This window comes from Pan paniscus, chromosome 12 (genome assembly GCF_029289425.2).
Source record: "Pan paniscus chromosome 12, NHGRI_mPanPan1-v2.0_pri, whole genome shotgun sequence".
NCBI lineage: Eukaryota > Metazoa > Chordata > Mammalia > Primates > Hominidae > Pan > Pan paniscus.
The window spans coordinates 72151366-72178455 of record NC_073261.2 but is presented as its reverse complement, the minus strand read 5'-3'; the positions used below and the strand labels follow the sequence as shown (position 1 = coordinate 72178455).

Here is a 27090-nt window from a genome sequence, read left to right as displayed (position 1 = left end):
CATAGTATTCCACAGTGCATTCGAGCATGAAATATTTTCATTTTCTTATTTATGTATTCATTTTTATTTTTTGAGATGGAATCTCGCTCTGTCATCCAGGCTGTAGTTAGTGCAGGGGTATGATCTCAGCTCACTGCAACCTCCACCTCCCGGGTTCAAGCAATTCTTCCTGCCTCAGCCTCCCAAGTAGTTGGGATTACAGGCACCTGCCACCCATGCCTGCCTAATTTTTGTAGTGTTAGTAGAAATGCGGTTTCACCATGTTGGCTAGGCTGGTCTTGAACTCCTGACCTCAGGTGATCCACCCGCCTCAGCCTCCCAAAGTGCTGGGATTTACAGGCATTACCCACTGTGTCTGGTCTGAGCATGAAATATTTTAAATAAATATTTTTTAAAAAGGTATCTCAATTTTCCAAAAACTGGAAATCTATTTTAGTTTACCAGTACAAAATAAATGTGATTTTTAAAAAAAGTTTACACAAGATTTACATGGTTGTCCTAAAATTTAAATGATGTGGATTTATGTGGAGTAAAAGATGTAAGTTCTTTCTGTCCTCTTAATACCATAGTCCTATACATTTTTTCCTATGCATGTAACATGTATATATATTGAAAATACATGTAATATAATCCCTTATTATTTTAAAAAAAACCTATACATTCCCATGTAGTTACATTTATCTCTGTCATTTGTGAAGATGGGATCATGCCACACATATTATTCTGCAACTTAAAAAAATTTCACTGTATTGTATATTGTGGATATCTTTTGATGGCAGTAAGTGTTCTTTTAAATCGCTGCAGAATATTCAGATTTATAGACAAATTATAATTTATTTAATCATTCATCTATTACTGGGCATTCAGCTTTCTGCAGGTTTTTTGCTATTATGAATCTCGTTGCAGTGAGTATCCTTGTATACATAATATGTGTATCTTTTTCATTTATTAAACAATTATATATTTGATACCTTTTATATATGCCAGGCACTGTTTTAGGTACTAGAATTCAGCAGTGACCAAGAAATAAGGTTTAATTTCTTGTGTGGGAAGACCCACAATAAACAAACAATAAACAAGATACTTTCAAATAGTAGTAAGTGCCATGAAGGCAATAAATAAGGTCTTGCAGAAGAGAGTGGTGGTTTTCCAATTCTAGATGGGGTAATCAGGGAAGGGCTTTCCATGGAGGTGACTTCTAAGCTAAGAGACGCATGGTGAAGAGGAGGCTGCCAGTGCAGAGGGTCTGGGAAGAGCTTTCTGTGCAGAGGCAACAGCAAACAGCCATGCACCAGTGCAGGTAGTGGGATCATCTGCCTGGTGCAGGCATTATGGGCACATTGTATATAGGGAATTTGAAAACAACAGGAAAACTGACTAAAAGTTGGCCTGCTTTTCTTTCTTTTATTATTATTATTATTTTTTTTTTTGAGATGGAGGCTCACTCCATTGCCCAGGCTGGAGTGCAATGACAGCATCTCTGTTCGCTGCAACCTCCGCCTCCCAGGTTCAAGCAATTCTCCTGTTTCAGCCTCCCAAGTAGCTGGAATTACAGGCGCCCACCACAACGCCCAGTTAACTTTTTTTTTTTTTTTGTATTTTTAGTAGAGACAACGTTTCGCCACGTTGGCCAGCCTGGTCGCGAATTCCTGACCTCGGGTGATCCACCTGCCTCAGCCTTCCAAAGTGCTGGGATTACAGGCATGAGCCACCGTCCCTGGCCTGCTTTTCTTATTTTTTTTCCTCTTTTTGCCCTTATTTTATTTTTGTAGAGACAGGGTCTCACTGTGTTGCCCAGCCTGTTGTTGAACTCCTGGTTTCAAGCAATCCTCCAGCCTTGACCTCTCAAAGTACTGGGATGACAGGCGTGAGCCACTGCACCCAGCATGGTCTGCTTTTGATTACCACCATGCACCAGCAATTCTAACCAATAAAATACTGTGCCTTATTTCCCTCCCGCTCCATGCCACTGACATGAGGTATGTGCTATTCCGCATATTTTTGAAGTGTTGATTCCTGGATATGGGTCAAAGGCTGTCTGCAATTTAAATTTAAACTTTGGATTCACTTTTAATTATAAAAATTATGAAGTGTTTTTCAAAACATACTGAGTAAACTAAGGCCTCGTGGCTGAGGAAGTTTTGCTCTCCTCTGTGCTTTTGTAAGTAAAAAAATTGTATTGATTTAAGTAATTTAAGTGAATCAAGCCAATTACAAAATATTAAGAAATGGAAATTAAATAAAATCACCCATAAACCTTCCATTTGAAAACAAATTTGGACAATATTTTGATGCATAATGCAAGTTTGTATTTCTCTTCCTCTTTTTTGGGGCAAGGGTCAGCTAACTAAACATTTGGTTTGATATTCTTCAGAGTTAGGTTGTAACTCTCTATATATACATAGTTGTATATATACTCTCTCTATATAGTATAGGCTTCCTACTATAAAACCATGTGTTATAGGTTTACTACTATAAAACCACTCCTGGTTGGCCCTTCATCTCTGGCAGGTACTTTTGACTGGGCTGCTAAAGTCAAGCTCCCTGGGCTTTAAAAAAAAGAAAATCCTCAAAAATCAGTAAATATTGCCTGAGATCACCTGTTTTAACTCCAATAAGGTTCTAGAGCAAGCATCTCATTCGGTCACGTGAAGGTGGCATACCTGGGTGGTGGTGGAACTCAGTTGCAGAACTGGGCTTCAAAAATATTCGTAAGTCAGTGCTTATATTGGATTATGACTTTTTAGGAGCTTTTGTTTTTTGTTTTTTGTTTTTTTAATGAGACAGGGTCTGACTATGTTGCACAGGCTGGTCTTGAACTCCTGGGCTCAAGCAATCCACCTGCCTCGGCCTCCAAAAGTCCTGAGATTACAGGCATGAGCCACTGCACCCAGCCAGGATATTTTTGAATAGTTAAAGTATTTTATCATGATAATGTTTTCATTCAGTAAATGTTTATTATGTGTATTTCGACGTCCCTCTGCTAGGTGCTAAGGGGCATAAGATGATTAAAGGGGTTGTGAAAAGTCCAGTCTAACTGGGGTGAAAGAGGTAGGCAGGTAAATTAGCACAGGGTGGAAGGACAGGGGTAGAGTTTGGGAATGAAGCTCTGGGGCAGCACAGTGGGAGGAGTGCTCCTCCTGCCTTGGGGAGCAGGACAGGCCTTGCCTCTCCTTCTGGCTTCCTCTGTCACTATTCATCTCGCAGGCTTTTCTGTCCTCTGCCACAAGTGCTCTTCCTCCCTGAGGACTTTTGCAGAAGTTCTTTCCTCTGCCTGGAATGGATGCTTCCTTCTTGTCTCCACGCCTTGCTGATTGCTCCCCACTCTTTCATTCCCCACTTGCTGTGTTGTAGCCCCTCACTTTGTGCTCTGCTTCCTGACATCATTTAGCACGGCTGCTGTGAAAGGATGACTTGCTGGATATTCCCCACCTCCCCCTCAAGAGAATGCTTTCAGCTGTAAGTAACAGAAAACTGATAAACAAGTGGCTCGACAAATGGTGGTTTATTCTCAAATATATAGGGGACTGGAGGTCAGTGGCCACTGGTGCTTGTTGAGCTGTCATGAGTGTCAGGATCGTGTCTGTAGGATTCTCTTGTCCTTTCCCTCATGGTTATAAGATGGCTGTCCCAGCTTCAAGTGCACCCACACTGAAGGCTGGGGGAAGGGATGGCTCTGGGTCTTTTCATTTTTATCTGGAAAGCAAACTCTTTCCCAGAAGCTGGCAGCACACTTCTATGTGTGTGCTATTGTCCATCCCTGGCAGTAATCAGCTTTTTCAGCCACTCATAAGGATGAAAGGGAGAGGGGGGAGAGGTATTAAGACTAGTGTTGTGTTTGCCATTCAACAATGCCGTCTACACTTCTCAAGACTGTAAGCTCCTTAAAGGCAGGGATTGTCTGTCCTTTTCTTCTTTGAATTCCCAGTGCCTTGCACAGTACCTGGCACATAGAGTGAATGGTGACAAGCATGTCAGAAAGAGAAGGTGGAATAAGGACCTTTCAGGAGAAGAGAATGTCAGATACGAAGGCATTGAGCTGAAAGAGCCTTCACTGTGTTTTTGGGAACATGTGACTGGAACATAGGCAGATGACAGACTACTGGAAACTGAAAAGCTCTGCATGTCATGTGAATTTGTCCTTCTGTCAGCAATGGGGAGTCGTTGAAAAGTTTCAGGCCAGGGAGTGACACAATAGTATTTGTGGGTTAGATTACTAACTGTGTTGAAAATATGGGCTAAGAACTGGAAGAAGGGAGATTGGAATCAAGGAGATTAATTAACCATATCATACTGTGGTTTCGTCAAAGAGAGTAAGAATAATTTGGAAGATTGGAAAATGTAATTTTAAAATAACCTAGAACAATGATCTCAAAGTAGGACCTTGGATCAGTAGCATCAGCATTACCTGGCACCTTGTTAGAAACGTAAATTCTTGGGGTCCACGTTGAGCCTACTGAATCCGAAGCCCAGGGTAAGTTCCAGCAGTGTGAGTTCATAAGCCCTCCAGGTGACTGTGATCCACATGAAAGCTTCAGAGCCACTAAACTAGAGCAATGGATGCTTAAGGGTGAAAGACAGCTTGGAGATCACCCAATCTGATACAGCCAATCTGCATATCAGAATCACCTGGGGAGCTTTTACATGGCAAGTAAATTGCCCACACCTCCTACTCCACACAGCAGAACAACTAAATCATGATCTTGGGGGCTGGGACCCGTGCATCAAATTATTTCCAATGATCTCAAGTGTTTCCAATGAGCAGCCAGGTCTGAGAACCATTGGTCTTATCTAACCCCTATTGATGGGAAAACTCAGGATTCAAAGAGGAGTTACTCAACGGCGTATAGCAAGCTCAGGTAAGAACTGGGTCCTTGAATCAATTTCATAAGCTGTCATCTCCATGAATGCCTTAAACACTATCCCAACTTTTTAATTCTTAAATTATTTTTAAAACTTTTGTGGCTACATAGTAGGTATACATGTTCTATCCTAACTTTTTAATGATTTGCCTGAAGGTAATCATTCACGGTGACAAATACAACTGCCAAATTTTTAGAAGAAAAATAGGTTACAGACATTATGAAAAAGTCAGTTCTCTTTTACATGAACAGTATTACACACTTTAAAAAGTTATCCTTTTTGTAAATATTTTGTAAGAATACGTATTTTTAACAATAATGAAAAGAATATAGATACAATAGGGTAGAGAGTGCTTTGTTATTTGTGTGTATAAGTAATAACCCTTTTTTCAAACTCTAGATGGAGCTCTTTGGTTTTTATATATCCTTTTATTTATAATTTGGTAAGTCTTTGTTTTAAAAGCAGCAGCTATTTTGGGATTTTTTTTAAAAAAATTAAAAATTTTATAATAAGTATTCTCAACATTTCTCAGCTCTCCTTTTCTTGTTGTTTCACAACCATATAGATACTTACTTTTTTTGTTATTGTTCAATTGCTGGACCAAATCCAAATTCAGGCCTCAGAGAGTCATTTCTCAAATGCATCTTAAAGTTGTATTTTATCTCACAGTATTTAATGAATGGGATAAGTTTCCCATGTTTATTGTTTGTGATAGGTCTCAAAGTTGTAATAGAATTTGTGTAAGATGGATCTCCCTTTATGAATAATGCCAGGAGAGAAAGTCTCTGAGGATATTATAGCTGTTGCTATAGTAATTCCTTCAGCTATTTTTACCCCACTGTGTACAAAGGAGTGTTAACAGCTACCTTCTTGTAACATAAATGAAACATTTTGCTGCTGCTTCTTTTTCTTTTCCGTTTTACTAGCTCAGTATTCTCTCTTCTATTGGAAGTGCACTTGGAGCAAAATTCCCAAAATACGAGGCCTGTTGTTTTTAATGGTATAAGCCTGTGGTGTGGTTCCTAGGCCAGCAGCAGCACCGTGGATATCACCTGGAAGTTTGTTAGAAATGCAGATTCTCGGCTCCCACCCTAGACGTACTGAATCAGAAACCCTGGGGATGGGGCCCAACGATCTGTTTTGAAAGGCTGTTTTGAAAGGATAAAAATCCTGTACTCACCGGAACCTACATAAAAAAATTTCCTCCTGTACAGGCCAGGCATGGTGGCTCACACCCCTAATCCCAGCACTTTTGGAGGCCAGAGGGGGAAGATTGTTTGAGCCCAGGAGTTGGAGACCAGCCTGGGCAACATAGGGAGACGCCCATCTCAACAACAACAAAAACAACAACAACAACAAATCAGAAAGTTAGCCGGGCGTTGTGATGCACACCTGTGGTCCCAGCTGCTTAGGAGACTAAGGTGGGAGGATTGCTTGAGCCTGAGAAGTCAAGGCTGCGGTGAATCGTGATCACCGCACCCCAGTCTGGAGCCAGAGTGAGACCCTGTCTCAGAAAAGAAAAAGAAAAATTACTCTGTACAGTCACTTTTGCTCGTTTTGGATTTGTCCAGTGCTTTTCAAATCACCCAGGGCTTTTGTTAAAAGGAATAATTTTCATTCAGTAAGTTTGAGGTGGAGCCTGATATTCTGCCTCTAACAAACTCCCAAACAGTATGGATTTTGCTTGTCCCCGGATCACATTTTGAGTGGTGAGGCCAAATAGCACATAGTAAGGCCATAACCATGCCTGCATGTGAGTTATCTGTGATTTATGTGTATATGCTTTTGATTTAGTATACCTAAAGTCAGTTTTTCCTTTTCAATCACAGTGGGAAGAGACAATTTCTAGAATGTAATGCTTTCTTGTCTAATTGTAAGTGACTCAATCATATTAAATGCTACAAGAGGGTATTGTTTGCCAGGATCTGTCTCTGAGACCCTCTGTTATAATCAGCAGTGGACACCCTTGAAAATTACATTATTTAAAAAACTGAGACTCATTCATAGCATTATGAAGTCAGAGAGAAAGTCCTGAAGTTTAAAGATGTTTTCAGACAAAATAATTTCAGACAAAAAGAAGTGGTTCATAAATGTTTGTTATCGGCTGGGGGCGGTGGCTCACGCCTGTAATCCCAGCACTTTGGGAGGCCTAGGGGGGTGGATCACCCAAGGGCAGGAGTTTGAGACCAGCCTGGCCAATGTGGTGAAACCCCGTCACTACTAAAAATACAAAAAATTAGCCAGGTGTGTTGGTGGATGCCTGTAATGTCAGCTACTAGGGAGGCTGAGGCAGGAGAATCGCTTGAACCCAGGAGACAGAGGTCGCAGTGGGCCGAGTTTGCACCATTGCACTCCAGCCTGGCCACCAAGAGCAAAACTCTGTCTCGAAAAAAAAAAGTTATCATTCACTTATTATTTACTGAGCATCTGCCGTGGGGAGCATTGTGCTAGGCACTTTAGGAAAATTTTTAAAAAAGGATAAAGTCCTTGACCTTGAGGAGATAACAGTCTAGCTGAGGCAATAAAACTTATGCCTATGAAAGTTAATTACCAAAATAGGGAGTATTCTGTCAAATGGTAAATAAGCGTGGTAGAATTTCGGAAGACCAAAGGATAGCTAATGGCTGGTAAGGCTGAAAGAGGGATCTGACTAGGGCTTTGGAGCATGTGTAGAACTTAGACATTCAGAGGAGAGGGAAGGTGGGGGAATGCTCCATGGAAGAGAGATGGCATGGGTCAGGGTGAAGCTTCCAGGAGTGAATCATGGATGCACACAGGAACTGGGGAGAAGTTCAGATGACATGGATCTTAACTTCTTGTCTAGGAGCCAGATTGGTGAGGATTTAACTGCCAGGCTTTTGAGTTTTGACTTAGTCCCTTGTGCACCAAGGAATCATTGAAGAATGCTTTCAGCTGGGGACAGGGTGACCCAATCATAATGATGACTTAGGAGGAGTCATTAATGGAATATTCAGGATGAATTCAAATGACAGACTGGAGGCTGAAACACTTGTTGGTAGGCACCTGCACTGGGTACATAGGGAGGAGAGAAGACTGCAGGAAATACAGTAAGGAAGAGAACTGGCAAAGGGACAATATAAACTGAAAATATAAACAGATTAATGAGAAGTTAAGAAAAATTAATTCATATGTATGGGAACCAGGGGTGTTTGGGACCATGTTTGTCCTTTTGAGGTGCCTCTTGCGGCAAACAGCGTTTTTTTGTTTTGTTTTGTTTTTGTTTTTAGTTCTGGGATACATGTGCAGAACGTGCAGGTTTCTTAGATAGGTATACATGTGCCATGGTGGTTTGCTGCACCTATCAACATATCATCTAGTTTTTAAGCCCCACAGCCATTAGGTATTTGTCCTAATGCTCTCCCTCCTCTTGCCCCTCACCCCCGTGACAGGCCTGGGTGTGTGATGTTCCCCTCCCTGTGTCATGTGTTCTCATTGTTCAGCTCCCGCTTATGAGTGAGAACTTGGGATGTTTGGTTTTCTGTTCCTGTGTTAGTTTGCTGAGAATGATGGCTTCCAGCTTCATCCATGTCCCTGCAAAGGACATGAACTCATTCCTTTTTATGGCTGTATAGTATTCAATGGTGTATATGTGCTATATATTTTTTTTATCCAGTCTCTTATTGATGGGCATTTGGGTTGGTTCCATGTCTTTGCTATTGTAAGTAGTGAAACAGCCTTATTTTCTAACTAACCATCTTGGAGACACTGTATAGACTAGTTGATTTCAGTGGCATTACCTTGCTAATGATTTGAAGTTGATATATTATTTCACTCACATTTACCTTTTTGGTTTTGTATCTCCTTTTAGGGTCCTCTGCCTTATTTCCTGCAATCATGAATATGTTTTGAATACTGCTAGTCACAAATTCCAAAGCTGGCCATTCATTGTTAGTTAGTACTTTCAGAACAATTGTCTTAAAATTTTAGATCTAGAAGGGACCTGAGAGGTCATCTGGTCTGTCTGTCTGTCTGTCTCTCTCTTTCTCTGTGTGTGTGTCTGTCTCTCTCTGTCTCTCTCTCTTTCACTCTCTCTCTCTCACACACACACACACACACACACACACACATTAGAGACAACCAAAGTCCTCTAAGACTTGAGGCAAAGGAAAGTACACTTGAAGGCAATACTATATGATGCCCCATCCATGTTAAGATGGTTCACAGAGCTGATCTGACCTGATCATTGGTGCCTTAGACTGGAGAGGAGACTGGGTGCCAGGAGAGCAAACCAGTCTTCCTGTTAGTTTCTTCCCTACCCCTGCCCCAAGGGAAAGTCAGTGCATCTTGGACTCTGGATGAAGGAATCTTCTGGCAGGAAATCCAAGGAGTTTATATATATCTATTTTAAATCAATGATTACCGGCCATTTTACAGAGGGTTATCTCTCTAAAAGTCCTAGAAACCCATGTAAGCATATTGAATCAGAGCTATTCAGCCTGACTTGTTGCAGAAAACATACTGCCTTAATCCACCAAAACACACACATGTGACACTGCATTCTAAAAGTTTGAAGTTTTACATTCAGTTTAAACAACCATCCAGCAATATCAGACCCTGGTCCATTGGCTTAGTGGTGCCTCATTCTTAATGCTCTTATCTAGGTGCAGCCTCAATTACTGCCTGGTTAGTCAGTCAAGGAAACCAAAGTGTGTGCGCTCCACTTGACCATGGTGTTGTCAGAGAGCACCCAGAGGGCCATGTAGTCTCTGATGCAGCATGAGGTGATGCATTTGATTATTACCTGTGTCCTCTGGGCAAGCATTTATTCATTCCACAAATATTATAAAGTATCTGTTATATGTCAGGCAGAGTGTTGGGAACTGTGGATACAAAGATGAGTAATACAGTCTCTGCCCTCAAGGACTTGAGGAAAGATGGATGGGTAGACACAGAAGAATGTGTATACAGAATGAAGTACGACATGGAGGATTTGATCCAGAAAACTCTTGAGACTGAATAAAGGATTTTAACTTTTGTACAAACTGAGATCCTCCTGTTTGCCTTGTCAATGCCAAGGCGACCTACATTCAGATACTGTGACTTTTAAAAAATTGCTCATTATCATGTCCACATCTCCAGTTTGGCTGACACATCTGTCCTTGTGAAATATGCCAAGCACAGGATAAGATAATCTCTGAATTTGGACCCAGTCAAGTGCTTGAGTTCGATGCCAAGATGGTTAGGCTACCTTGCTACTCACCTTGAAGATTTCTCATAACGATGGAAACTTACTTCAAGATTCTATAGCAATTTGGCTTTTGTATCCCCACCTTCCAAGCCCCCCACCTCCATTTCTTAGTCTCACATTTGCCACCCCAGTTCGCTGGCAATGCTCATCTCACAAAGCTAACAGATGCAGCTCACAAGCCAGGAGGGCAGCAGGCCCTCTTGATAAAGGACTCTATTTTAAAATTTATTTTAATTTTTTTGTGTGTGTGTGAGGTATTTTCCAGTGAAAACCAGAAAACCTGCTGGACAAATTCTGAAAAAGCTGTAACTTTTTTTTTTTTAGTGCTTCAGGCAATTCCATTTGATCTGGCCATCACCAAAGCTACTGGTAATCCATAGGACCCTTCCTCATGACGGCATCTACCGACCTGTGACCTTTTGCCTCCAGCTCCTACTGAACAAAAAAGGCATCCAGTGTATCACCACTCATTTCCTCAGCAGTCTGCTATATTTAGTTTGTCAAAGTGTTTTTGGATCTTGATTCAGTTATCTGACATGTTCATTGTTTCTCCTAGCTCATCAACTGAGAAATTTGATAAGGATCATTTCTATATCATTGTCCAAATAATTGAGGACAGCTTTGAACAGCACAGGGCCCAGCAGCACAGTCTAGACAACACTCTCCTCTGATACATTTATAATCATATCTGAACAGATATAATGGTGGTAATCTTTTGGACACTGTATTACAAAAAATCTCGAATCCAGAGAAAAGACAGAGAATAGCGTAATACCCACATTTAGATTTCACAGTTGTAGTATTTTTCTATATTTGTATCAAAAATGTTATATAGATACAGATTTTTTTTCTGATTTGGATAAATTTGCTGTAAGAGACATTTGGGGGAGGAACTACTGAGGCATTTGAATATGGCCTGGGTATGAAAGAACGTTAAGGAATTAGTATTATATTTGTTATGTGTGATATCATCATGGTTATGTAGGAAAGTGTCTTTATTTTTTATAGCTGTATACTGAAGTATTTGGGTGAAATGTTATGATATCCATAATTTTATTTAAATACTTTGGGCTTTTATAAACAATAATTCAGAGGGAAGAGAGTTGTGTAGGAGATATCTAAAGAGGTTCAGAGAGAATGGCTAATTGTTTATCAGTCTGTGATGGAATTGTTTTGAGTCTGGAATATTTTGATAAGTTCTAAATAATAAGCCAATTTTTAAAAATTACCACATAATATGAAAGACAGAAGTCTTCATCCTGTTCTTGGGCCCAATGCCACCCCAGAGCCTCATTCCATCCCATTTCTCCATCCCAATTATTACTGTCATTTTTTATAAAAATTGCTTCTATATTTTGATGTACATTTCTCAAAACTGTTTTGTCAAAGTATTCACTTTTTCCATTGTCTTCAGAGAAAACCACTGTGTCAAATCTGCTGTGTCCAGGCCAGGCGCAGCGGCTCACACCTGTAATCCCAGCACTTTGGTAGGTTGAGGTGAGCAGATCACTTGAGGTCAGGAGTTCAAGACCAGCCTGGCCAACATGGTGAAACCCCGTCTCTACTAAAAAAAATTTAAAAAATCACCCAGGTGTGGTGGTACACGCCTGTAATCCCAGCTACTTGGGAGGCTGAGGGAGGAGAATCACTGAAACCGGGAAGCAGAGGTTGCAGTGAGCAGAGATCACGACATTGCACTCCAGCCTGGGCCACAGAAGCAGACTCCGTCTCAAAACCAAACAAAATAAAATAGAATAGAATAAAATAAAATAATAAAATAATCTGCTACATCCAAATGTCCAATAAAGGAAAAAAGCCACATGAACGGTGAGTTAGAAACCATAAAAAGTAATTGGATATTACCAAGGGAAGTGTTACTAATATAATTTCAGATACATTACGGGGATAATATTTAGACAGGTATAGTAGAGCCATTATTGTTATATATCAGCTGAGTTATTTTAAAATAGATATAATAGTAATCATTGAATTAAAGAAACCCAATAAATTTTAAAAAGAGAAAGAGCAGTGAAAATGAACATACAGTATCTCTTGGGAAAATGTAAAATGGATGATAAAACAGGAACACTGTAGAGGGTGTATTATAGATAACACATTAATTGTAATTGTATTAGAAATAGAATTTTAAGTATTGCCATTTTCTGGATAGCTGAGGATGACAAAGTCAAAATTTTTAGTGCATGCTTTCACTTAAATGGCCTATAAAATAGACAACTGAGGTGAAACACTGGTAAGATGAGCCAAAGCTTTATTTTTGGCGTCATTTTCCTTTACACCTGTTGGGATTTGTAAAGCTTGGTTTTCCTGTCCAAAGAACCAATCAGGAGTGTTGCAGAAGAATTTTTCTACCTAAATAATTTTGAACGCTATTCTTTCTAAAGTGTGTTATACTTATCGCTTACTTTATTCCCCACAGAATGGAAGCTATTTAGCAGAGGTTGGCCTTTTTCTGATGACTCCAGTAGATAGTTTCAGCAGTGAATCTTCCAGGGCTAATTAGCATGTGTGGTGCCATTGGAGTTGCATGCTTGCGTTCTTGGGTCCTGGTGTGTTGTTTCTCTTTGTTAGGTCTGTCTGATTTTGATCTGTTTCTTTGATGCTTGGAGCACACCCATGAGAGCCTCCCCTATCCCCCTTTGACTTCAGTTTCAAATTCATGGACATTACTGAAATAAATACACACATGCTCACCTTCGTTTGGATCCTACATCAAAAAATGTGATAAACAATCCTCAGCCTCTAGAATTTTTTTTTTAAGAGAGAGGAGGTCTTGCTATGTTGGCCATGATGGCCTCATGCGACCCTCCTGCCTTGGGTTCCCAAAGTGCTGAGATTACAGGCATGATCCACTTCACCTGGCCAACCTCTAGGAATTTGATGTAAGTCCAGCTACTACCTACCAGCCATATCCATGTACTCTAGACAACATTTTTGACAAACAGTGCACAGGAAAGGCCCATGAAACTTACGGTTTTTTTTCCATAGAGAAAAATATTGCCTTCTATTTCTATGTTAATTTTATTTTTAAATAATTCTAACAATTAATGAAATAATACCTGGGTGCTAAGAGTCAAACAGTGATAAAAATATTTAAAAACCAGCAACTACTGCCTCTTCAACCCATCCCATCCCACTCCTCAACAATAGTTTTAGCGATTTTTTTGAGTATTCCTTCTAATTTCAAAATAACTGGTATCTCTTAAATCATTAACTTTAGATATTATCTGGTGACTTTTTACTGTGATAGACAAATCTATCGATGTCCTATTATGATAGATGAAGATGTGACTCTTACACTAGTCTTTCCTTCCCTCATTTCCTCATTATGCTTTTATATGACTTTTGGTTAATGCATCAGCAGTCAGTTTTTATATTTTTAGAACTATGTAAGTTGTGTCCTAAGGTGCCTTCAAGGAGGAATCTGGCTCCAGTTGTTCATTTCTTCTTTTTATTTTGAGACAGACTCTCACTCTGTTGCCCAGGCTGGTGTGCAGTGGCGCGATCTTGGCTCACTGCAACCTCCACCTCTTGAGTTGAAGTGGTTCTTCTGCCTCAGCCTCCCGAGTAGCTGGGATTACAGGTGTGTGTCACCATGCCCGGCTCATTTTTGTATTATTAGTAGAGACAGGGTTTCACCATGTTGGCCAGCCTGGTCTCGAACTCACAGCCTCAAGCAGTCTGCCTGCCTCCACCTCCCAAAGTGCTGGGATTACAGGCATGAGCCACCACCCCTGGCCAGTTCATTTCTTCTTTTAGCATTTGGTGATACTTGGTGATACTTGGTTGCCAATTCCAGGTGGTAGAAAAACTTTACCTCCAAATCCTGTTGCAAAAATTTTTCTTAAAACAGTTTTTTTTTTTTTTTTAAGTCACAGAATAGACACAGTCTCTTAGGTGGCTGGAAGTATATTCATATCTCCAGCTAGATGGGAAAATCTTGTGGGCAGGGATTGTAATATGACTTTGGGATTGTAATATGACTTCGTAAAGAACAGGGATTTTTAAAAGGAAAGGTTAAGATTTGGATAGGCAAAAGGAAGGAGGATATGCTTTATACTTTTGGTCTCTTGACCTTATCTGAAGGCCTGGAACTCCTGTAATGAAGTAGTTACACAGTCAAAGGTGGGAGGAGGGTCTGTTAGCATCCATCTGCAGGTCTCAGTAATTCTCCACTGCCTGACACAATCACCTCCTCACTGCCCCTGTGAGGTGCAGCGCCATCCAAGTCAATCACAGGGAAATGCCAGGGCTCACTTTGTTTATTTACTGGAGTGGCTGGTTGTACTGGGAGGCTATCAAGACTATCGGGAGGGCTGGGCATTTCCTACTGTTTGGGCTGCCTTCTGTGTGTATGTGACAGATCCTGGGCCGGGATCTCTGAGCCAGAGCTCCTCTCAAGGTTAACCTTGTACATCCCCCTCCCCATATGTGATCAGCAAGGGACAGGCTGGAGTGCGCGAGCCGGAGTGCACATTCCCAGAGGTTCACGCTGGCCTTCCTTCGTGTCTGCTGTCCAGCCCCAAATATGACCCTTTTAATCTCATAAAACTACTCAGAAGGGCTTCAAACATAAAGAAATATAGTCCACAGCTTTCCTCCCCATACTGAAGATAGCGAATGGAATATGGGAATGTTATCGGGGGGCGAGCTGTTACCCATCCACTAAGAGCCCTAGTTCCTGATGGCCAAGTGCACATCTTCTCTATTAAGCAAATTTATCTGCCAAAAAGCTGTGTTATGCCAAAAAGTTATGTCCACAAATTTAGGAGACTATCTTGTGTCGTTTGTGGTTGTATAAGAATCACAATGTGGTGTTGGTTGCTAAACACATTATTAACCTGTTTGAGAGCAACTCTGTTGTTTTCTTTGTTCATGAAGGTCAATTTTCACTAGTAGAAGCATTACAAATTTAACTTGAGGATCTTAATTTTTTTTTTTCCTGTAAGAGCTTTCTTCACCCCTTTCATTAGTAATTCTAAAAATTTTGAACTGGAAATTTTAATAATAGAGTAAGTAAATCTAAGCTTCTTTGGAAGTTGTACTTGTCAGTTCTATTTTTCGGTTTCTTAGGAAACAAGTTAAAAACGGCTTTTTAGTTCTTAATACATTTCTAATTACAGTTCTTTCTCCTCTGTAAGGGGCTTGCTTTTCTTTAAAAAGGTGCCGTTTTCTTTCCCTGTACTAATTGGAATGTTGGTTTTAAAAATTGATATTCTTGGGTTGGGTGTGGCGGTTCACACCTGTAATCCTACCACTTTAGGAGGTTGAGGGAGGAGGATCTCTTGAGCCTAGGAGTTCAAGATCAGCCTAGTCAACATAGGGACGCCCCATCTCTACAAAAATAAAAAATACAATTAGCCAAGGATGGTGGGATGTGTCTGTAGTCTCAGCTACTCAGGAGGCTGAGGCAGGAAGGATCCCTTGAACCCAGGAGTTTGAGGCTGCAGTGAGCTATAATTGTGCCACTGCACTTCAACCTGGGTAACAGAGCGAGACCCTGTCTCTAGAAAAATAAAAATTATATTCCTTCTAACCATGGTCATTAAAAAAATATGTATATAAATATACACATGTATATATATTTGCTTGCAAAGATACAAAAGTCATTACTTAAGGCAAAGCTTTCAAAATTGAAGATGTTTCATATGATCATGTGCTTTGTTTATGAACACATTTGTACCAACTGAAGTGTTGGCCTTGGTTGAATTTCCTTCTTTTCTCCAAATCATCAAAACTGATGAAATGTCAATCATGTTGACCAATTTTTCACAACAATGTGTGTAACCCATGGCAGTGAAGGGTGTGAAGACAAATTTAGCTTCCACACCTGGAGGGGGAGCAGTATGTGGATGAGTAGAATAAATTGAACTCTACTAATCTCTTTTTTCTTTTATTTATTTACTATTATACTTTAAGTTCTAGGGTACATGAGCACAATGTGCAGGTTTGTTACATATGTATACATGTGCCATGTTGGTTAGCTGCCCGCCACCCACTGACAGGCCCCTGTGTGTGATGTTCCCTGCCCTGTGTCCATGTGTTCTTATTGTTCAATTCCCACCTATGAGTGAGAACATGCGGTGTTTGGTTTTCTGTTCTTGTGATAGTTTGCTGAGAATAATGTTTCCCAGCTTCATCCATGTCCCCGCAGAGGACATGAACTCATCCTTTTTTATGGCTGCATAGTATTCCATGGTGTATATGTGCCACATTTTCTTAATCCACTCTATCATTGATGGACATTTGGGTTGGTTCTAAGTCTTTGCTATTGTGAATAGTGCCGCAATAAACATACGTGTGCATGTGTCTTTATAGCAGCATGTTTTATAATCCTTTGGGTATATACCCAGTAATGGGATCATTGTGTCAAATGGTATTTCTACTTCCAGGTCCTTGAGGAATTGCCACACTGTCTTCCACAATGGTTGAACTAATTTACACTTCCACCAACGTGTAAAAGCATTCCTATTTCTCCACATCCTCTCCAGCATCTGTTGTTTCCTGACTTTTTAATGATCACCATTCTAACTGGTGTGAGATGGTATCTCATTGTGGTTTTGATTTGCATTTCTCTGATGACCAGTGATGATGAGCATTTTTTCATGTGTCTGTTGGCTGCATAAATGTCTTCTTTTGAGAAGTGTCTGTTTATATCCTTTGCCCACTTTTTGATGGGGTTGTTTTTTTCTTGTAAATTTGTTTGAGTTCTTTGTAGATTCTGGATATTAGCCCTTTGTCAGATGGGTAGATTGCAAAAATTTTCTCCCATTCTGTAGGTTGCCTGTTCACTCTGATGGTAGTTTCTTTTGCTGTGCAGAAGCTCTTTAGTTTAATTAGATCCCATTTGTCAATTTTGGCTTTTGTTGCCATTGCTTTTGGTGTTTTAGTCGTGAAGTCCTTGCCCATGCCTATGTCCTGAATGGTATTGTCTAGGTTTTTTTCTAGGGTTTTATGGTTTTAGGTCTAACATTTAAGTCTTTAGTCCATCTTGAATTAATTTTTGTATAAGGTGTAAGGAAGGGATCTAGTTTCAGCTTTCTACATATGGCTAGCCAGTTTTTCCAGCACCATTTATTAAATAGAGAACCCTTTCCCCATTGCTTGTTTCTGTCAGGTTTGTCAAAGATCAGATGGTTGTAGGTGTTATTTCTGAGGCCTCTGTTCTGTTCCATTGGTATATATCTCTGTTTTGGTACCAGTACCATGCTGTTTTGGTTACTGCAGCCTTGTAGTATAGTTTGAAGTCAGGTAGCGTGATGCCTCCAGCTTTATTCTTTTGGCTTAGGATTGTCTTGGCAATGCGGACTCTTTTTTGGTTCCATATGAACTTTAAAGTAGTTTTTTCCAATGCTGTGAAGAAAGTCATTGGTAGCTTGATGGAGATGGCATTGAATCTATAAATTACCTTGGGCAGTATGGCCATTTTCACGATATTGATTCTTCCTATCCATGAGCATGGAATGTTCTTCCATTTGTTTGTGTCCTCTTTTATTTTGTTGAGCAGTGATTTGTAGTTCTCCTTGAAGAGGTCCTTCACATCCCTTGTAAGTTGGATTCCTAGGTATTTTATTCTCTTTGAAGCAATTGTGAATGAGAGTTCACTCATGATTTGACTGTTTGTTATTGGTGTAGAGGAATGCTTGTAATTTTTGCACATTGATTTTGTATCATGAGACTTTGCTGAAGTTGCTTATCAGCTTAAGGAGATTTTGGGCTGAGACGATGGGGTTTTCTAAATACATAATCATGTTATCTGCAAACAGGGACAATTTGACTTCCTCTTTTCCTAATTGGATACCCTTTATTTCTTTTTCTTGCCTGATTGCCCTGGCCAGAACTTCCAACCCTTGTTGAATAGGAGTGGTGAGAGAGGGCATCCTTGTCTTGTGCTGGTTTTCAAAGGGAATGCTTCCAGTTTTTGCCCATTCAGTATGATATTGGCTGTGGGTTTGTTACAAATAGCTCTTATTATTTTGAGATACGTTCCATCAATACCTAGTTTATTGAGAGTTTTTAGCACGAAGGGCTGTTGAATTTTGTCAAAGGCCTTTTCTGCATCTATTGAGATAATCATGTGGTTTTTGTCTTTGGTTCTGTTTATGTGATGGATTACATTTATTGATTTGTGTATGTTGAACCAGCCAGCCTTGCATCCCAGGGATGAAGCCTACTTGATCGTGGTGGATAAGATTTTTGATGTGCTGCTGGATTCTGTTTGCCAGTATTTTATTGAGGATTTTCACATCGGTGTTCATCAAGGATATTGGTCTAAAATTCTCTTTTTTTGTTGTGTCTCTGCCAGGCTTTGGTATCAGGATGATGCTGGCCTCATGAAATGAGTTAGGGAGGATTCCCTCTTTTTCTATTGGTTAGAATAGTTTCAGAAGGAATGGTACCAGCTCTTCTTTGTACCTCTGGTAGAATTTGGCTGTGAATCCGTCTGGTCCTGGACTTTTTTTTGGTTGGTAGGCTATGAATTATTGCTTCAATTTCAGATCCTGTTACTGGTCTTTTCAGAGATTCAACATCTTCCTGGTTTAGTCTTGGGAGGGTGTATGTGTCGAGGAATTTATCCATTTCTTCTAGATTTTCTAGTTTATTTGCATAGAGGTGTTTGTAGTATTCTCTGATGGTAGTTTCTATTTCTGTGGGATCGGTGGTGATATCCCCTTTATCATTTGTTTTTGCGTCTATTTGATTCTTCTCTCTTTCCTTCTTTATTAGTCTTGCTAGCGGTCTATCAATTTTGTTGATCTTTTCAAAAAACAAGCTCCTGGATTCATTGATTTTTTTGAAGCATTTTTTGTATCTCTGTCTCCTTCAGTTCTGCTCTGATCTTAGTTATTTCTTGCCTTCTCCTAGTTTTTGAATTTGTTAGCTCTTGCTTCTCTAGTTCTTTTAATTGTGATCTCCCAAAGTGCTGGGATTACAGGCATGAGCCACCGTGCCTGGCCTGTTTTTGCTTTCTTACTGTAAATTTACTGATTATCAAACTAATACATATTGTGGTAGAAACTGCCAGTTATTTCCCAACATGCATCTGTTCCCTTTTTTCTTTAGTAATAGAAACCCTGAACTTGCGCTGTACACATGGTCCCTACTATGGTCTGAATGTTTGTGTCCCTCCAAAATCATATGTTGAAATCCGTTCCCCAGTGTGATGGTATTAGGAAGTGGGGCCTTTTGGTAGATGATCAGGTCATAAGGGCAGAGCTCTCACAAATGGGGTTAGCACCGTTATAATAGGCCTTGGAGAGCTCTCACACCCCCTTTACCATGTGAGGATACATTGAAGGCACCATCCATGAGGAACAGGCCCTTATCAGGCACTGAATCTATTGGTGCCTCAATCTTGAAATTCCTGGCACCCAGAATTGTGAGCAATACGTTTCTGTTGTTTATATAAAGTACCCAGTCTAAGGTATTTTGTTTAGTAGCCCAAACTGACTAAGACATCCCCCTAGCATAAGGACCGTATTTCTTAGCCTGTTTGAAGCTTGTATGGCCACCAATGAGATGTGAATGAAAATAATGCATGCAGTGTCTCGGTTATGCCCTTAAAGGGAAAGGGTGTGCCCTCCACTATTTTCTTTCCCCTTTCTTGCCAGAATGTGAAGACAGGAATTGGAGCAGCCATCTTGAACTGTGAGATGGAAGCCATACATTGAAGGTGGCAGAGCAACCAAATAGAACAACCAAGTGTCTCTGATGGTTGTTGAGCTGTCATACCAGCTGTGGACTGCTGTCTGGACTTTTGTAGGACAGAGGAATACACTATTTAAGTCTGTTGTAACATCTGAATTGCTCTGTATTCTAATATAATACTTGTTTTAGAACACTTGGAACAACAGAAAATTAGTTTTGTTAAGGCAGGAAAAATCTTATGTGTAATTCTATCACCCAGAGTCAGTCATGTGTTAACTGACATCTTAGTGGATATTGTAGCATGCTTCCCTCAGCCTCATCCCCACCTCTACCTTCACGGTGACATGCTTAGTTGCTCAGTGCCTGGAGTGTTAGCTGCTAATGGTTCTATCCAGGAATTGACCTTGGCCTCAGGGGGGCAGCCTGCATCCAAGAATCTGTTGTTGAGAGGGTACCAAAGTCTAGTCTTCTTGCTTCATTCAGTTTGGACAACTCTGAAGGGCCATCCTAGCTCTAGAGCTTGATGTAGAAATGGCCAAGGTCTCTGTTGCAACTGCATTACAGTTCACCTCTCCCTCTGTCAATCCAGCTTCCCTCTCCTCTCACAGGCACTGTTCCCAAGGGCACTTCACAACAAACCCGCATGCAAATATCAGAATCTTTGTGCTAGGGAACCTGACCTATGACATATACAGATTTAGAGATTTGGGATTATAATACTTTGTTTTTCACTAAATATTTTGCTGGGTAGTCTCCGTTTGCCTTTCCAGACACATTCTACTGCCCTCCATCCACCTCTGTTCTGGGAGGCTGACCACGATGGGATACATTAATGAGCTCCTTTGCCCTCTACCTTCCAGTTGAATGCTGCCAGTGGAAGGCACTGATAGGAGATCAGATGGTGGGAGGGCAGAGACTGGGATATCCCTCGTCACCAGGCTGTGTGTTGGAAGAGGCATCATTCTTCTACTAAATCCACAGCTCATGGTGTGAGGTCTTCTCCTAGAGCTACCGGTGTTACTGTGTTTTGCTGGTAGTTACTTCCTCTGGACCTTTCATGCCTAGGAATGGAAATAACTCCCTAGTGCTGCCAGCCCTGGGGTGCTTCATCAGCTCCCTGGTTTCTTATCCTTGCCCACACCTTTGCAATTAGTCAGTCTTCTCAATCACTCCGTTTGAGTGTGCCATCTATTTCCTGGCAGGACCAGGACTGATACAAAGATGAACTGAAATCATTTCCCTACTATTTTTTTTTTTTTTTTTTTTTTGGAAACGGAGTCTCACTCTGTCACCCAGGCTGGAGTGTGGTGGCACGATCTCGGCTCACTGCAACCTCCGCCTCCCAGGTTCAAGTGATGCTTGTGTCTCAGCCTCCCAAATAGCTGGGACTACAGGCATGCACCACCATGCCCAGCTAATTTTTTGTATTTTTAGTAGAGACAGGGTTTTACCATGTTGACCAGGCTGGTCTCGAACTCCTGACCTCAGATGATCCGCCCCCCACACGGCCTCCCAGAGTGCTGGGATTACAGGTGTGAGCCACTGTGTCCGGCCTCCTATTTCTTTTCTTTCTTTCTTTTTTTTTTTTTGAGATGGAGTCTCGCCCTGTTGCCCAGGCTACAGTGCAGTGGCGCCATCTCGGCTCACTGCAAACTCTACCTCCCAGATTCAAGCAATTCTCCTGCCTTAGCCTCCAGAGTAGCTGGGATTAAAGGTGCGTGCCATCACACCCGGCTAATTTTTTATATTTTTGCTAGAGACAGAGTTTCATCATGTTGGCCAGGCTGGTCTTGAGCCTTCTACTTCTTAATGACTCTTCTAAAACATGATTTTTATTGGCCATGTTTAATTTCATCATGTAGACTTAAAAGGATTTCTTTAATTCCCTATTGTTATAGATACACTTTTTATATTGATTTTTATCACAATACATCAAAGCATTTATTATGCCATTGAAAACTTCCAATAAACACATTTTTAAAGGACTGTTATATTATGGCTGGACCGTGAACCTTGAGTTGTTTATTCAGTAGTGCTAAGAGATTTGTTCTAATCCACCTGATTTCTTTTGTGCAGTGTTTATAGTGACTAAAGAAACGTATTTTCAAGATGATTGGGCTGGCTATACTCTGTAGCTACCACAGAAGAAAGCAAGGCTATGCCCCAATCCCACCACATTAAGATCCCCAGTTCAGGGCTCTTCATTAAAACAGCTAAACAAACTGGTGTAAACAGTACTTTTACTTGAATTTAACATCTTTTATGTTTTCTGGGCCAGACTTTGTGTGGATATTGGATAATAGGCTTGGTGGCCCTTTTATATCCCTTGTATACTTGTAATTCTAGGAAAAATACAAAGCATTTAGTGGGAAGGATTTGTAAGAGAATACAGTTTGATCACCATGTAACTTGAGTAAAAATAGCACCATAATTGAAAACACTAGGAGTAGGGTTTTAAGGAAAGAGAGTAAGATTGGAACAAAGTAACCATGAACTTTTCAGTTCTGAGCTGCGAGTTCTGTTCATTATTCAGTGACCCTTTGTGAGATCTTGTCTTAGTCCATTCACGCTACTATAACAAAATACCATAGACTGGGTGACTTGTAAACAACAAAAATTTACTTCTCATGGATCTGGAGGCTGGGATATCCAAGATCAAGATGCCAGCAGATTCAGTGTCTGGTGGGGGCTTCCTTCTTGGTTCATAGACAGCTGTCTTCTTGCTGTGTCCTCACATGGTGCAAAGGGTGAGGGAGCTCTCTAGGGTCTATTTAATAAGCGCATTAAGGGAATGCCTTAGTGCGCTTATTAAATGAAGTTTTTTGAGAAAAAACTCAAAGTGCTTTCTAAATTTATCTCACTCAACCACAATCAGTGCAGACCTGTGACCAAATGTAGGTGGTGTGAGGGGGGGGTGGGTGGGTTGGGGAGGAGCATCTCCCCACCACCAAGCAAGTAATTAGTTTTGTAGCAGATACCAACTGGATATCCTCAGTTCTGACACTATCTACTTGGAGATAGCATCAGATCGTTACCGGAAAGGGGTCCTGATCCAGACCCTAAGAGAGAGTTCTTGGAAATAATTCAGGGCAAGTCCGCGGAGTAAAGTGAAAGCAAGCTTATTAGGAAAGTAAAGGAATGAAGAATGTCTACTTCAGAGACAGAGCAGCCCCAAGGGCTGCTGGTTGCCCACTTTTTATGGTTATTTCTTGATTATATGCTAAACAAGGGGTGGATTATTCATGCCTCCCTTTTTTAGACCATATAGGGTAACTTCCTGATGTTGCCATGGCATTTGTAAACTGTCATGGTGCTGGTGGGAGTGCAGCAATGAGGATGACCAGAGGTCACTCTCATCACCATCTTGGTTTTGGTGGGTTTTGGCTGGCTTCTTGACTGCAGCCTGTTTTATCAGCAAGGTCTTTATGACCTGTATCTTGTGCTGACCTCCTGTCTCATCCTGTGACTTAGAATGTCTTAACTGTCGGGGAATGCAGCCCAGTAGTTTTCAGGCTTATTTTACCCAGCTCCTATTCAAGATGGAGTTTTTCTAGTTGAAATGCCTCTGACAAGAACCCACAGATTGGGGGCTCAGTCCCCAAGGTTCCCTCTTAAGCCCTAGAAATCAGTAGCAAGTCTGGGCCTCTGGAACTTCTGACCAACTGACTGGCTTCAAGTGGGGGTTCCCATGACCCCTCCTTGAATTCAATTAATTTTCTAGGGTAGCTCATAGAACTTGGAAACTTACATTTACCAGTTTATTATAAAGGATATTACCAAGGATGCAGATTTAGAGATGCATAGTGCATGCAGCTTCCATGCTGTCCTGGGCGTACCACCCTCCAGGAGTCTCCAGGTGCTTAGCTATCTGGAAGTTCTCCAAACCCTGTTTGTTTATTTATTTCTATTTTTATTTTTAATTTTTTTTATGGAGGCTTCATTCAGTAGCCATGATTGATTAATCATTGGCCATTGGTGATCAGCTTAACCTTTAGCCCCCCTCCTTTCCCTGGAGGTTAGGGGGTGGGGCTGAATATCTTAAACCTGTTATCATGCCTTGGTCTTTCCAGTGACCAGCCTCTATCCTAAAGCTACCAGCTGGGGGTTGCCAGGCATCAGTCAATCATTAGCATATGAAAAGACATCACTTTGGAGATTCTGAGGATTTTAGGAGTTCTATGCCAGAAATCTGTGATCAAAGACCAAATATATATTTGTTGGTTTTCTTTCTTTTTGAGACAGGGTCTTGCTGTGTTGCCCAGGCTAAAGTGTGGTGGCATGATCATGGCTCACTGCAGTTTCAACCTCCTGGGCTCAAACAATCCTCCCACCTCAGCCTCCTGAGTAGCTGGGACCACAGGCACACACTACCATGCCAGGCTAATTTTTGTATTTTTTTGTAGAGATGGGATTTTGCCATGTTGCCCAGGTCTGTCTCGAACTCCTGAGCTCAAGCAGTCGCCTGCCTCAGCCTCCGAAAATTCTGAGATTTCAGGCGTGAGCCACTGCGCCCAGCCCAAATATATATTTATTAATATCACAGACATTCATCCCATCCATGAAGGCTCAGCCCTCACAACCTAATCACCTTTTAAAGGACCCACCTCCAGATACTCTCACATTGGGCATTGGATTTCAAGATAGGAATTTCAGAGGGACATAAACATTCAGACCATAGCAGATCTCTTTACTTAGGTTAACCTTGTTTTAGTATTACAAAAAGCACTTCAGTGTGTTCATTCATTGTGTTCAAAACATATTTATCAAGAAACTACTATGTTCAAAGCACTAGGATATGGCTGTGAACAGCTAGAAAAATTACCCACTCTTATACCATTAACATTTCTCAAGGGAGTCGGATAACTAACAAATAAACAAGATTATTGTGAATTGTGACAAGTCCTAGAAGGAAATAAACAGGATGATGAAAGACAGTAAGTGGGGCAGGACACTTTAGACTGGATGGTCAGGGATAATACAAACCTCATTTTATGTGTTATGGAAGGTAGTGTGTTTGAATGGAGTGAGAGAAAACTAGAACTGAAGTCCAGCTTTATCACCTTGTATAAGTTTCTTAACCTTGCTGAACACCATGACAGGCTGAAAATATAACAAGAACATAATGATAATAATCCCTACTACTTATAGTAGTAGCACAATTAAACCAGAGAAAACTCCTGGCATTGTAAGCATGACTTTCTGCCAGGCCCCACATAAATATTAATTTCCTGTTAACTTTCCTAAAATTACATATAATCTGAATTCTGTAATACCCATTTCCAATGATATAATTTTAAGAAACTGTTCTATACATCTTCAAATCAATTTAATTCATCAAATATTTATTAAGCACTTACTATGTGCCAGTCTCTGGTGACCTGATGGTGAATAGAATAAACAGTATCCCTGCCTGGTCAGGGTTTAATTATTGTTCTTATTTGGCTGAGACTCACAAAGCCATTTCTGGCCACTGGTTCTCCTGACTAGTAGTAATGAATATTTACCCCACTGGTATGCACATTTTATGTTAAACTTTTTTTTTGTTGTAAAATAAAATAAACATTTAAAAAGGTTCATAAAACATAGGCCATAAATCTTAAAATCTGATGGACCCTCTCTTACAAAACCCTATATACTTATTTATGTGTCAGTACAAACGTCTACCATTCTGCCACTAAAAATAACAAAGAAAACAGAAAAATAGAAGATAATTTTTTTTTGTTGTTGTTGAGATGGAGTTTTGCTTTTTCACCCAGGCTGGAGTATGGTGGCACAATCTCGGCTCACTGTAACCTCAGCCTTCGGGTTTCAAGTGATTCTCCTGCCTCAGCCTCCCGAGTAGCTGGGATTACAGGCGCCCGCCACCACGTCAGTCTAATTTTTGTATTTTTAGTAGAGACAGAGTTTCGTCATGTTGGCCAGGCTGGTCTCAAACTCCTGCCCTCATGATCCACCCGCCTCAGCCTCCCAAAGTGCTGGGATTACAGGGAAGATAAATTTTGTTGTTGTTGTTGACAGAGTCTCACTCTGTTGCCCGGGCGGGAATGCAGTGGCACAATCATGGTTCACTGAAGCCTTGACCTTCCAGGCTCAAGCACTTCTCTCACCTTAGCCTTCTGACTACCTGGGACTGCAGGCATGCGTCACCACGCCCAGCTATTTTTTCTATTTTTTTTGTAGAGGTAGAGTCTGTTGCCCAGGCTGGTCTTGAACTCCTGGGCTCAAGCAGTCCTCCTGCCTTGGCCTCCCAAAGTCCTGGAATTACAGGTGTGAGTGACCATTCCTGGTAGAAGATAAAATCTGTGACCACCGTTTGGTGTCTGGACAGCCTTGTCTCTTGGGCCTGGAGGGGTAAAGCAGAGTCAGTCATGCAAAGTCACATAACTGGCAGAGACTCCTTGAATTTAGAACAGTTTGTTTAACCAAGTGGAAGTTGTTTTTTTTTCTTTTTCTTGGCTTGTTATTTGCCTATAGCGGCAGTGCCCATCTTGGGGCAGATCCAGGGTTCACAAAACTTACCAGGGAGACCTGGCCCCATAGCTCTGGAAATACTTCATATGGAAAGGATAAAGGATATCTATATTAAACCAACATCAACATGATAATGATGAAATGCTAAAGGCAAATATAACTCAAGCTAGGAACAACTTACAGATATTTGCCATCACCACCATTTAACATAAACGGCCCACAATCCTTATTTCCAAATCTTGAGTTTTAAGTCAAGTTAATAAGCTGTTAAAGGAAATATGTTCTGTATGTTCTATATCTCTGCCTTGATAACTAAACCTTTCATGACTTATAAATCAAACATACAAATCAAAATTGTAAAGCTATGGTTTCCATATGACTATAAGTTAACAAAATATAAAAAATGATTGAATTTAATAATTGTTATACATGTCTGGGTGTTCTGATGATGTGGTAGCATTTTTAGATGAGTAATAAGATAATGAGTTGTAATTTATTCTATAAAATTTATTTTCCTTGCTTTCATTTCAGCAAAATCATTAATTTTATTATAATCAAGATATTCATATCAGGCACATGGCTTATGCCTGTAATCTCAGCACTTTAGGAGGCTGAGGCAGGAGGATCACTTGAGCCCAGAATGTTCAGGCTACAGTGAGCTGTGATTGCACCACTGCACTTCAGCCTGGGCGACAGAGCGAGACCCGGTCTCAAAAAAAAAAGAAAAAAAGATTAACTTCATTTTTTTCTATTCACAGTAATGACCTCAAATATTTTAAAAATGTAATTGTATTAAAATGTGCCTAATTTGAACATATTTTCATAAAAGTAAATTATAGCAATTGCAAAAATGTGAAATATTAAATTATATTTTTCAAAAA

At 40.6% G+C, this 27090-nt stretch overlaps 1 protein-coding gene and 1 non-coding gene across 4 annotated transcripts in view; one reads left to right on the top strand and one right to left on the bottom strand.

The window, feature by feature from the left end:
- The window catches only part of ACYP2 (acylphosphatase 2), a 195823-nt gene that overhangs the window by 41319 nt on the left and 127414 nt on the right, over nucleotides 1-27090 (top strand). The window lies entirely within an intron of this gene.
- LOC112438959 (U7 small nuclear RNA) lies at nucleotides 10323-10386 on the bottom strand. The gene has a single exon (XR_003027271.1). It is a non-coding gene; the product is annotated as a U7 small nuclear RNA (small nuclear RNA).